This window comes from Capricornis sumatraensis, chromosome X (assembly GCF_032405125.1).
Source record: "Capricornis sumatraensis isolate serow.1 chromosome X, serow.2, whole genome shotgun sequence".
In the NCBI taxonomy this organism is placed as follows: domain Eukaryota; kingdom Metazoa; phylum Chordata; class Mammalia; order Artiodactyla; family Bovidae; genus Capricornis; species Capricornis sumatraensis.
The window spans coordinates 108238746-108251947 of NC_091092.1; the positions used below are offsets into that span (position 1 = coordinate 108238746).

A 13202-nucleotide genomic window follows, 5' to 3' on the forward strand; every position below is an offset into this window, starting at 1 on the left:
AATAGACTGGCTCGGTGTGTAGAGAGGAAGGTACGCTGGGCTTTCACAGAAGATTAGGCATCTTAACTATGAGGAACATCAGCATCTTTTGGAAACCATCAGTGGTTATATGTTTATAAACCATAAAATGTGGGTAGTTGTATTCTATTTGTACATTTTAGCAAAATAAAAAACTTAAACATAAAAAAAATTAAAAAAAAAAAACATACACAATTAGTCACTAACTTGCTGCTGCTACTGCTGCTAAGTTACTTCAGTCGTGTCCGACTCTGTGCGACCCCAGAGACGGCAGCCCACCAGGCTCCCCCGTCCCTGGGATTCTCCAGGCAAGAACAGTGGAGTGGGTTGCCATTTCCTTCTCCAGTGCATGAAAGTGAAAGGTGAAAGTGAAGTCACTCAGTCGTGTCTGACTCTTAGCGACCCCATGGACTGCAGCCTACCAGGCTCCTCTGTCCATAGGATTTTCCAGGCAAGAGTACTGGAGTGGAGTGCCATTGCCTTCTCCAGTCACTAACTTAAAGGGCTATAAACTCTAATTTGGGGGTTATCTTTTCTACCAATTATTTGAACACATACCAAAAGAAAATCTATAATATGTAACATAATCATGTCTGGGAACCTTAATCAATAGCAAACAGTGAGTCAAAGTTCACTCTGTAAATAAACTTTAGGTGGACCTGTGACTCCTATTCAAAGGACATTAATCACCCCACCCCCAAAACATAAACACACAGCTTTTTCTTCTAATTTTGGATAATTCACACACACAGAGACCAGATAAAATGTATGTCAAGTATCTTGCAATGCTTTAAAGCATGAGTTGAAACAAGAAGATATACTGTTTACAAACATAAAACCAATTTGTGGTAGGCAGAATTCTAATATGGACTCTGAAATTGAAATTCCCCCTCATCCACTAGGAGCATAAGCTCTCTATAATCCCTCGTACTTGAGTGTGTGTGAGTGTGTTAGTCAGTCAGTGTGTCCAACTCTTTGTGACCTCGTGGACTTCAGCCCGCCAGGGTCCCCTGTCCATGGAGTTCTCCAGGCAAGAATACTAGAGTGGGTTGCCATTTCCTTCTCCTGACCCAGGGATCAAACCCAGGTCTCCTGCATTTCAAGCAGCTTCTTTACTGTCTGAGCCACCAGGGAAGCCCAAGTGTGTGTGCAGGACTTATAAATATGATGAGATTTCTCTCCTTGATTAGGTTACTTGGTATAACAAAAGTGAGGCAATTTTGCAGATGTAATCAAGGCTCCTAATAAACTGTCTTTAAATTAATCAAAAGTGAGGTTATCCTGGTTAAGCATGACTTAATCAGAGAGCCATTTAAAAGAGGATCCAGGTCTTCCTTCAAGAGAGGAATTCAGAACAAGAGAGATTCAAAATGAGATTCTTCTGCTGGTTTAAATAAGAAAATACCATATTGGGAGCAGACTGCAGAGATGCCCATACGGAAGAGACCTGAGGGTGATCTCTATTGGCTGAGCATGGTCCCCAGCTGAGGATCAGCAAGAAAATAGGGACTCTGGCCTCCAACCACATAGAAGTGAATTTGCCAATAGCGTGAATAAGTTTGGAGATAGATTCCTCCTGAGTCACATTTCCAGATAACATTGCATCCCAGATAGCATCTTAATTTCAGTCTTGCGAAATCCTGAGCAGAGGACCCAGTTAAAATATATTTGCACCCGTAACCTACATAAGCTGTGAGACAATATGTATTTTGGGGAAAAAAAAAATAGGTATTTTGTGTTAAGCTGGTAAAATTATGGTAATTTGTTACACAGCAATAGAGAACTAATACACAAGAGATTTTAAGGCTATGATTTCTGGATAAAACCAATTACTATTATAACTCTATCAGGGTAGCAGTTCTCAACACATAACAAAATAAATACATTCCAGCAAATGATAGCTCAGCATATCCAAATATTTGCTCAAATTATGAATCAACTAGAGTGCCAGATTATTCTTTCATCTCAAAGCTTTCAGTGAATTATACTCTCAAAATAACCCTGGGTTTAAACTTTTAATCATATACATTTGTTCTCATATATAGAAGAAAAATGCATTTCAATTTGTGCTTGATGTATTAAGGTAATTAGCTATCTCTTGAGGAAGATATGGCTTATTTTTTGACGACAATTGCTGTGAGTTGAGTCCTGTGGAAAACAGATACTGAGATGGTGTTAACCGTGCAGGAGGTTAGTAAGGAGTACCCTTAGACTTGGTATGCGTAAGGAAAGGGAGGGAAGCAGGATTGGATAGAGGAAGAACTCAGGCTGCAACTCGGTCCCCAAGATAACTTTGAGCAACCTCATGAGGATCTCTGCTGCTAGACTATGCCTATAGAGTATTTGGAGAAGGGCTGATACGGCCAGGAATTTACACCCTTATATTGACTTCATATTTGATGTAGATCAATCTGGAAAGGGGTGTAACCTTAGAGGAGGTCGTTTGTTCTCTGCAGTTGAGGCAATTCCTTAAGGGACTGATAGCCAAAGACATTCCTTCCACAGCATTTTCAGCAGCTGGGACACTAAATCATTCGTTGACTTGGTATCTGAGTGCACGCAGCAATGTACTTCACATCTATACTGCTGAGACATAAGTTACTATTGGTTTTATGTCAGTAACTCTGAATGTATTCATCGTTTCCCATCAGAAAACTTTACATTAGGTTAGAAGCTGTATCCTCCATTTATCTTTACATGCTAATAATGATTTCTGAAAGATGGATCAGAGATTACTCCTCAAAATAACAAATTTTTAGTAGCCCTATTATATACTATTTATCTTGAGACAATGAAAATCCCAGGTCCCAGATCAGTGATTCGTCATTTTTTAGGATCTGCCTTTTTAAATTGTCAGTGACTGGCATCAAGGATAAAAAAGCTATAACCATGTAACTGATTATCATAGCATACACTTCAGGAACTGAAGTGACGCAGCAGCAGCAGCAGCAGCAGCAGGAACCAAAGGGAGGGGAAAGTACATGAACTCATTCAGAGATTATAGTTATTGATGTTTTTTGATGTTTTTGTGTCAAATAATGCATATTATCTTTCTTTATACTAGCACATACTAACACTGTTTCTAGTCATTATCAGTCAAAATAATCAATAAAGAAAAACTATTGATAAATTGGATTGATTTTCAGTGAAACTGATTTTGCAATATGCTTTAAATACATAGTAACTTGGTGCATAGCAGCTGAAAAGTAGTTAATTCATAGAATTTCAGGTCAAGGTTTCTGCTTTAAAGAACAGGATCTCAAAATTACCTGGCAATTTTTCCAAATAACTCTTCTTATATCTATCAATCAAAATGTACCAGAAATGACTTTATTATTGCTGTAACTTTTGAAAAGGGCCCCAGAAAATTTCAGCTACTGGTATTTTATGCAGTCCCTGCCCTTTAAATAAGAAATTAGAAAATAAAATTATTGACCTGAAAACAACACACAGTGTACCCTTATTGTTATGTTCCTTCTTCCTTAAAAAATTGGCTTGTAATAGCACCTCTAATTTCCTTATTCCATATAATCACTTTAATACTCATTGATTTTATTCTTTAAACATATATTTTAATTACAATTTTTAAAAATATTAACAAGTAAAACAAACAAACAAACAAAAAAAACTGCTGCTGCTCCTCACTTGCTTAGTTATGCCTGACTCTTCTGCAGCCCCACGGACTGTAACCCACCAGGCTCCCGTGTCCATGGGATTCTCCAGGCAAGAATACTGGAGTAGGTTGCCATTTCCTTCTCCAAGGGATCTTCCAGACCAGGGATCGAACCAGTTTCCTGTCTCCTGCATTGGCAGGTGGATTCTTTACCACTGAGCCAGCTGTTAAGCCCAAAGCTTGTTTAATTTAGTTAATCCATTTTATAACACTCTGGTGGGGACTGACAATATTGGGCTGGCATTTCAGTCCCCTGACACATTCTGTTTATTATCACTGTTAGCAATATTATTGCCAGGCAAAACCTGACTCATCTGTGTTCCCCAAAGTACCCTCTCCCTCTTTTGTCCTCTCCTCATATTTCATCTGCTCATTTGATTCAGTGTTTCATGGAAGATTTCATTTGTCTTTCCCAAAACAGAGAAACACATTCTACCCTAGCAAAAGTCTCATAAGCCTTTCAGGAATATTTTCCTTTATTTTCTTCTACCAATGCTGCACTGATTTCACATTGATATCTGACAACGATTTTCTGTAATGCCTCCCTCTCCTAAGTGTTGATATCTGATTTCTTAACAGTGAAGGGTTTATTCTTTTGATATTAATCACTGTTCTAGAAAGAAAATGTAGCTACACATGCTGACTGTGATATGCAGAGGAATATCACATTTTTTGCTATCATCATTGAGGTAGCCATCACAAGAAACTGTTTCTTGTTTCCAAAGGATACTCAACACGAACATCTCATTCACACAATTTCTTTCTTTTCTACTGTCTTTCTCCTGCTCCATTAATCTCTATTTTCTTTTAGACAAAGAAAGTATCTTCAGACTCTCTATTGTACAGTGGATATTTCCAACACAGTTACCTCTAATACAGGCATGGAAAAGACCCTGAGGCTGGGAAAGATGGAGGGCAAGAGGAGAAGGGGCCGAGAGAGGGTGAGATGGTTGCATGGCATCAATGACTCAATGCACGCAAGTTTGAGCAAATTCCAGGAGATAGTGAAGGACAGGGAAGCCTGGCATGCTGCAGTCCATGGGGTTGCAAACAGTTGGACGTGACACAGCGACTGAACAATAACAACAATATAGACATAATAGATTTCCTAAAGAACCATTTTTTTCCCTATCTTTTGCCTAAAAATGCAGAGGAAACAAATGGCTCAGGCACAAAAAGAACAGAGTAGTAAGTCAGGTGTCCTGCCTTTTATTAGCTGCATGATTTTCAGCAGATTCTTAACTGCTCTGGTTCTAGTTCCTCATCTATAATACAGCATGCCTGTCACAAATTAAAGTTTAAAGGAAAAAATCTATTGTGCCTTATAAACTAGAAGTTATTTTACAAACATAACCAATTATTATCACATCAAGTCCAAATCTACCATTTTTCAAAGACCTCTAAAACCTGATGCTATTCATCAAGATTATTTACCATACCTCCTCCTTCACACTTGGTCTCTGTTGTCTATTCCTTTTCAAAATCACCCTCGTCATTTATTTTCATCTCTATACTTTTGCTCATGCCTTTCCCTGACATTTTCTCCAGTTTCCCCTCTGCCTATCCAAAGCCTACTGATTCCACTTCATCAATGAAGCCTCCTTTGAGTACTCTAATTTTCAAGTTTGCTGTATATCATTTTACTTTCTTTGACACTGCATTTACTATGCACTCACTAATCATACATGTAGTAATATTTCAACTGTTTAAAACACTATATGTAGCTTCACTTTTGGAACTGACATTCAGAATCAGTTTATGATACACATATTCATATAAACACACACACATACACTAAACTGAGTATGCTACAGTGCTAACTTATTTATGAAATTGTAAAGAGCCTATATGATTTTAATATGCCTATAAAATATTGTGGAAACAACCCACTAAAATTCTAAAGAATTAACTTGGAGTTGGGAAGCATATTTAAAGACATAGCTCCTGTAGTTCTTAACCTATAGGTATCCATGTAATAGTTTGGGGAATAAAATACAAAATAACATTAATTACAAAATCAATATGTGACAATCAACATTGGGAAAAGTGCAAATTGACATTAAGAGTTGATATAGAAATGGAATAGGGTTCCTAGAGGAGATAAAACATGAATTAGACATTGAATGATAAAAGACTGATGAAAGGGGACACATTTGAGACAGAAGCAACAGTATACACAGAAGCAGGGAAAGTCTGGGATGATTCTGTCAAACTGTGAATAATTCTCTTCAGGTGTATGTAAGGAAGAATAGTGGAGGCAATTCAGCTCAAATGCAGTCATATTACACAAAAGTTCAACTGGAATACTATAGTGTACATATTTGATTTTTTGGTGTTATTGACTGTGGGGAGATATTAAAAGATGTTTGAACAAGAAAGCAATTAAAGCAACTGTACATCAGGGAATTTTAATATGGCTATGACATGAGGATATTATCAATGTAAGAAAAAGACCCTGAATAAAGATAGGGCTTTCATCTCATAGGTCATTAGATGCAATATAATGAGGTGTCAGTCAGTCAACCTGTCTCTACATTTCTGAGTCAGATTAGTTGTAAAGTGCTGGTACCATTAATAAAGACTGGAAACAGAGAAGCGGATAGTGATTTTGTTTCTGTTCATCTAGAGTTTGTTCACATAATTTTTGGTGAGCTATATCCAGGAGAATAGTCTTGGACTCAAACAGCTGACAACTAAAGTTTTACACTGATATGTATATGCATATATATTTAAAGCTTGACTATTTACTGTATATTCCATGTGAAATTGATTTAAGAAAAGCAAAAACAAAAAACCCAGGGACTTCCCTGGTGGTCCAGCAGTTAGGAATCCACCTGTCAATTCAGGGGACACCTGTTCAATCCTGGTCCAGGAAGATCCCACACGCCGTGGAGCAACTAAGCCCTCATGTCATAACCACTAAGCGTGCATGCCCTGGAGCTCGTGCTCTGTCTAATGAGACTCCCAAGAACCACAGCTAGAGAGTAGCCCCCATTTGCCTCAACTAGGGAAAGCCTGCGTGCAGCAACAAAGAACCAGCACAGCCAAAAATAAATGAATTTAAGAAAAAAAAAAAAAAAAAAAAACCTAGGCAACATTTTCCAAGGTGCATCCTGAATTTCTAATTCCAAACGTCAGACGCTGCAGCCCTGCTGGCATCGTCTTAGTGCCAAACAAAACAGGTAACATGTTAACCTACTGTCTCATTAACATTAAAAAAAATACCAAATATCAAAGCAAAATATCACTTCCTAATGGCCTCAGCTCATCTAATTTAATAATTTAGTATCCATTACATTCGGCACTCCCTCAGGTGGATTTGCTTGTGATGCAGTTGCCAATAGAATGCAACTCAGACTGGATTAAACAACAAAGTGGATTTTTAGTTCATATTACTGAAAACTCAAGAAGCAGCTTCAGCCATGGTTAGATTTAGAATAAAAACAAAATCATTTGGATCGAGTCTCTTTTCATCTCTTGCTCTGTGTAAGCTCCATTTCAAGATTACACACAGTTGCCTAGCAGCTCCAGTTTCTTCCTTCATGGGGCATTTTACTACACTTGTTCCATCCTTTTAGCTTCAAGTAGATGGGTAAAGAATTCTAAGAATGCAAATGTTGGATAAGGTATGGAAAAGTGAGTGTGGCCACAGAAGGAAATGAGAACCATGCTTGAAAGAAAAAAATTTGATCATACTCACAGATCCTAGAGAGGAGTCACTACACGCCAGGCAGGGCCACAAAGGAAGCTCCAGGTTTTAGTTGGGTGGCAAAGACAGGAACAAAAGAAAACTCTAAGCTAGAGCAGAGAAAATTGTTTAGAATTGATTAGTTTGAATAATTACGGCAGGATATGGGCTATAGGGTGGTCTCTAGCTATCTGTAGCTGACCCCAGGATGAGGCAGAGGAAATACAGGCTTGTACATGGGAATCAGATAAGGAGGTGTTTGAAGCTACAGACTCAGGGTTGTTTTGTGTATGAAAGATATGCTCCTGGCTAGAGAGTTTTGTTGTCTCCCAAGAAACAGCTAACTGTGGGGGGGGGGGGTGGTCACTCTCCAGCCAGCAAGATTTTGAAAATATCAAAACATCATAAAATACTGAAAATAAAATCATGATTAACGCATAAAAAGAATGTTCCTTTTTTTTCTGGCATTTCCTACAAAAATCCAGAGATTTACTGTATTTGCTTTTACTTTCGTCACATGTTGTTTTTCAGTTGCTCAGTCATGTCCAACTGTTTGCGACCCCATGGACTGCAGCACGCCAGGCTTCCCTGTCCTTCACCATCTCCCAGAGCTTGCTCAAATTCATGTCCATTGAGTCGGTGATGTCATCCAACCATCTCATCCTCTGTTGTCCCCTTCTCCTCCTGCCATTAATCTTTCCCAGCATCAGGGTCTTTTCTAATGAGTCAGTTCTTCACATCAGGTGGCCAAAATATTGGAGCTTCAGCATCAGTCCTTCCAGTGAATATTCAGGGTTGATTTTATCACATGACCACTGCTTAAAAATTTACTTGTTCAAGGGAATATAAAGTACTGTCAACCTAAATAAAGAGGTACAACTGAGACAAGCTCAAATTACCTGAACCTGTCTTTACTCGGGAACAGCTAAGAACCACAGTTCTAGAAGGCACAATGTTCCAAGTTCCAAACCAGTCTGGGGAGAGTTTGGGGTGGGCTATATCTGGGGGGAAGGAACACACAAAGCAGGAAGTCCACACAAGAAGTTCAGTAAGCTGTAAGCTCATTGGCTTAAGGATGACAGAAGATTCATGGCGGAGGTTTACCTGTCAGGAGGTAAGTCTGCCTTGAGTAAATCATGTATTTTCAAGAAGCTAGTCTCTCAGCTAAGGTCCATTCTTCTGAGGGTGCATGTATGAGATCTCTGGTTTGGATTTTCCCTTCTAATTTATTTTTTTATTTTTGGCTGCACGAGGGCTTTCTCTAGTTGCTACTCTTTGTTGGAGTGTGCAGGCTTCTCATTGTGGTGCCTTCTCGTGTGGAGCATGGGCTCTACAGTGTGGGCTCAGTAGTTGTAGCTCCTGAGCTCGACTGCCCATCCCCGCATGTGGAATCTTCCTGAACAGGGACTGAATCCATGTTCCCTGCATTGGCAGGTAGATTCATCTCCCATATGTTTTAGATTGAAATCCTTTCACAAGGTCAAGCCACAGCAAAAATCTTAAATAGGAACTGTAGAGTGATGTCAGCATCCATGGTGGTATAAAACTTGTTGTCCCTCTCCCCGCTTTTAACAACTAAAACTGGATGTCCCTCCATAAACAAAAGGGCCTCTTGGGAGTTGTGAGATCCAGAATCATAGGGGAGTAGAGTGGAGGGGAGTGTCATTCACCCATGCAGTTGGGTAATAGGCAGACAGACCTTGACACAGGTACTGGAACCAGCAGGAGCCCTGAACCTGCTTGAGCCTCTCTTGGCTGCGGTCTGGAAAGATCTGGAGCTGTGGACTACAAGAGAGTCTTGGTTTCCTCAAGAGAGATTCCAGTACTTCATTGCAAGAGTTTGGACGCATTAGACAAGTTAAGAGTTACATTGACAACACAGCCTCTTCTCCCAAGGTGACTTGGCATGATTGAAGTTGTCCTGCCTTGACTTTTCCTGGTGAGGTGGGGAGGAGGTGGTGAGGGGTGAGAGGGTGCCCAGCTTCCCCCACTCTGTGGCACACTGCTGGAGAAACCCATTTCACTCCTGCAGCACCCAGGGATTGAGGTGGGACTTCCATGACTCAGGGATGGTGAGTTGGAGAAAGAGGCAGGTAAGAATATATGGGAGCATTATTAAATAGACTTCCTGATGACTGCATAGTGCACTCCAGCAGGAAGCCGGCCCCTCAGTCTCTTCTTCAAGCCAGCCTGAGATGGAACTAGATGGAACATGAGACTAGAGCTGGAACCAAGCCCTCCACAGGTGATTTAAAAGTTGCACACTTGATTCAAAAAGTTCTTTTTTCTCTTTTTTCCCCCTAGATCTTGTTCATCCTCTTTAGTGTCATGAGTAATGATCTCTTTCTTCTTAGGGCCACTCTACCTGCCTTGGTCAGACATCATGGCATGTCTAGGCTGCTGTAGCTTGTCACTTTCCAATGCATTCACAGTTTTGTTTTGCTTTTTTATATCGGTCATATTCACAAACTTACGCAGAAAATCTCATCATTTACAGTGTAGGTTATCTTCCTCAGCTTGAAATCCAAAGCATTTAACAAAATCCACCCCCCCCCATTTCATCCACTGTCTTATCTCTACACACTTGATCCCTCATCTGCCTTAAAACCAGGGCTTAGGTACCTTAGCTGGTGCAGTTGCTGCTGCTTAAAGTACACGTCAGTCTCATACCAGCCCAGCAACATATGTTCCATCTTTCTAAACTCTGCTCAAATTCTTCTTTCAGCAGAAAGTTTTTTTAGATGTCAGATGTTTTCCATCTGAATTCTTTTCTTTCTGAGTTCTTTCTCTCTGTGCTTTATACCATTGTAGTTCTTGTCACACTATGCCTCATTATCACTTGGGGATCTGAATGTTTCCCTCACTTTATTTCGGAGCCCTTAGAAGATAAGAACTTAATCATCTTTTATCCACCACATTAACCACTGCTGTTCCTTATAAGCATCCACTGACTGTCTTTTTATTTGACATGAATTTAACATTTGCAACAAAAGCCCTAAGTGAGTAGGAGAAGCAGTACTGGAATCTGTCTCCCTGTTAGTAGTTCAGTGCTTTTTCTATCTACCATACATCTGGGATCAGTAAAAGCAGTTTTGAAGACATTATCATGGATTTAAATATGTTTATCAAAAGCACCCCTCATAATACAGCTCAGGACAATGCTCTACCTAGTTTGATTCTTTGTCTGCCCTCGCTTTTCCTCGGTTGGGCTACAATCACAATATGAGATGAGTCCACAGCTCCACCTCAGGGTTTCAAGCAATTCTCTGAGAATGACTGCCTTCATCCAACTCCCAGCCATTCCCACACTCACATGTGCAAGGAAGGCAAATAGCCCCTCCTGTTGGGATTCTCTGATGCTTTTGTTGCTGTCAGGCCTCACCTATTCTGTTCTCTGCATAGCCTCTTCCAAGTAACACCTTGATATTAGACCTGGCTGTTGATTTTATTTCTCCTTCTGACATCACTCCCCAGTTTTCATGTTCCTTTATGGCACACCATGGTTTACTCACCACACACCCATGCTTCTTTAGGAGGAGAGATGATGCATTAAGAAGAGGGAGGCATCTTAATTCCTTACCACATGCAGGGATGGTATGATTATTAGAGACCTAGTTAAGAATTACTGATGTATCAAACGTGCTTATTAAGTCAAAGAGTATCAGTCAGACCTGTACATAGCCCTGTACCCTAAAAGCATTTATTGGATTGCTTAAATGACTCTTCAATAGACAAACTGCTGAGAGAAAAGGATTAATAGTGGGTATTTAATTTAGTTTTCTATATGGAACATGTGACAGAAAGATGAAGAAGGTTTAACATTCTTGACTAAAAACAGAAACAAGATGGGAATTGAGACAGATAAAACCAGAGCAAAATTCTGCCTTAATCCAGTGGACTAGAAGATATCCCCTCGGGGGACATTCTCTCAGTATTTGACATCATTTTCATTTAAAAGGCCTTTTTGTACTGGATTTATATATGTGTCCAGGGAGAACAGAGTGTGAAAATAAATTGAAGACAAAGAATCGGTTATAAACCATGCAAAGACCCATAGCAAAGTAGAAAATCTCCTGGAGATAAAGTGTAGACATGGAAAAACATAGTGCTATGCTCAACATGTAAATGATCATTCACTGATGCAAAGATTTCTGAGGATGATACAAAGTTGTGGCATCTGCATAATCTATATGCAAACATTCATTTACTCAAAAAAAATTTTTTTTTTACAGTCATAACGTGCCCAGCATGATTCAAAGGGTATGGTGTTGGTGCCCAGAGACATCTGAAACAAAGGCCTGGCCCATGAACTTGCAGTCCATCCTGCAAGTGGAAAATGATTATCTCTGTTAATCTAAATGTATCCTCTCTGGACCCACACTTCTGTGATGTACACCAGTGCCCTCATCAATCCTAAAGAGACTTTATCATCCTCTCCTTAGTCATTCAAACCATGACTTTCCGAATCTTCATTTGGGAAATTCTTTCTCTTTCTATGCTATCTCCAGCCTTGCTTTTAACTTGGTGAGACCTTGTGAACCTACCTCTTGAGTGACTTTTCCTGGCTCTCGAGGCACTGGCCTGGAGGAGGAGGAGCAGTTAATTCTGCTTGGTTTTGTCAGCAGTGGTGGTGTTTGATTTTTGATTGTACACTAATGAACCCTTCCATGAATACACTAGGGAGTGATTATTACATAGACACAAGAGGATCAATCAATTTTCAGTCATGTTGCATTGAGGAGAACATGGGATATTAGGATAGGTTAATTGGCTGTGATGTCTATATTGTAAAAGTGGTTTGGGTACATAGGATTTTCAAGGTATTCATGAAGAAGATGAATAAACAGTCACACACTGTTGCTATATATTCAATATACTATATATAAATATTTTGTATGTTTTACCTCTTTGCTGTTTTCTAAAAGGGTCATTTTTGAGTTCCAGAAGAGTCCATTGAGATGACTGATGTGGGGAGATTTGGCCAATGTCAATGTAAGTAGCATCTGGCAGTAAGTGAGAGAAGTAAATCAATACCACAATCTTAAAAATGTGAGAACTTCTCTGAGACTTGGAAGATGATTCTGGATTCATCTCTCCATGGCAGCCACCTGAAGTACAAGCCATTCTACTTAATAATTTTGGCAAATGATCTCCCGAAGCCCTATTCATTATTAGGGAAGGGAAGTCGCTCAGTTGTGTCCAACTCTTGCGACCCCATGGACTGTAGCCCACCAGGCTCCTCCGTCCATGGGATTTTCCAGGTGAGAGTACTGGAGTGGGTTGCCATTTCCTTCTCCAGGGGATCTTCCTGACCCAGGAATCGAACCTGGGTCTCCTGCATCGTAGGCAGATGCTTTACCGTCTGAGCCACCAGGGAAGTCATTCATTATCAGGACCATATAGCAAATAACTCTCAGTCTTTATTTGTTTTAGGATATTTGGGCTTCATAGTTTGCCTAGTTTAGAAATTTCATATTTATCTGAATATCTGAAATTGTCCTCAGTGTGGCCAGATAGCAAGAAATATCCTAATCCTCAGGTGTCAAGAAGACATAAAGAGTCGAGGTCATAGTGTTAAATGCTCGCTCTTTGCTCACCCATCATTTGTGGATTATTTTAATACTGTTGGCCTTCCCTGGTGGCTCAGATGCTAAAGCGTTTGCCTACAATGCGGGAGACCCGGGTTCGATCCCTGGTTCAGGAAGATCCCCTGGAGAAGGAAATGGCAACCCACTTCAGTATTCTTGCCTGGAAAATCCCCTACTGTCTATGGGGTCACAAAGAGTCAGACACCACTGAGCGACTTCACTATTCACTATTAAT

General features: G+C 39.9%; 1 non-coding gene across 1 annotated transcript; it reads right to left on the minus strand.

Annotated features, from left to right (window-relative positions):
• Window positions 1-12683: 12683 nt before the first annotated feature.
• TRNAR-ACG (transfer RNA arginine (anticodon ACG)) lies at window positions 12684-12756 on the minus strand. Its single transcript has one exon. It is a non-coding gene; the product is annotated as a tRNA-Arg (tRNA).
• Window positions 12757-13202: the final 446 nt, after the last annotated feature.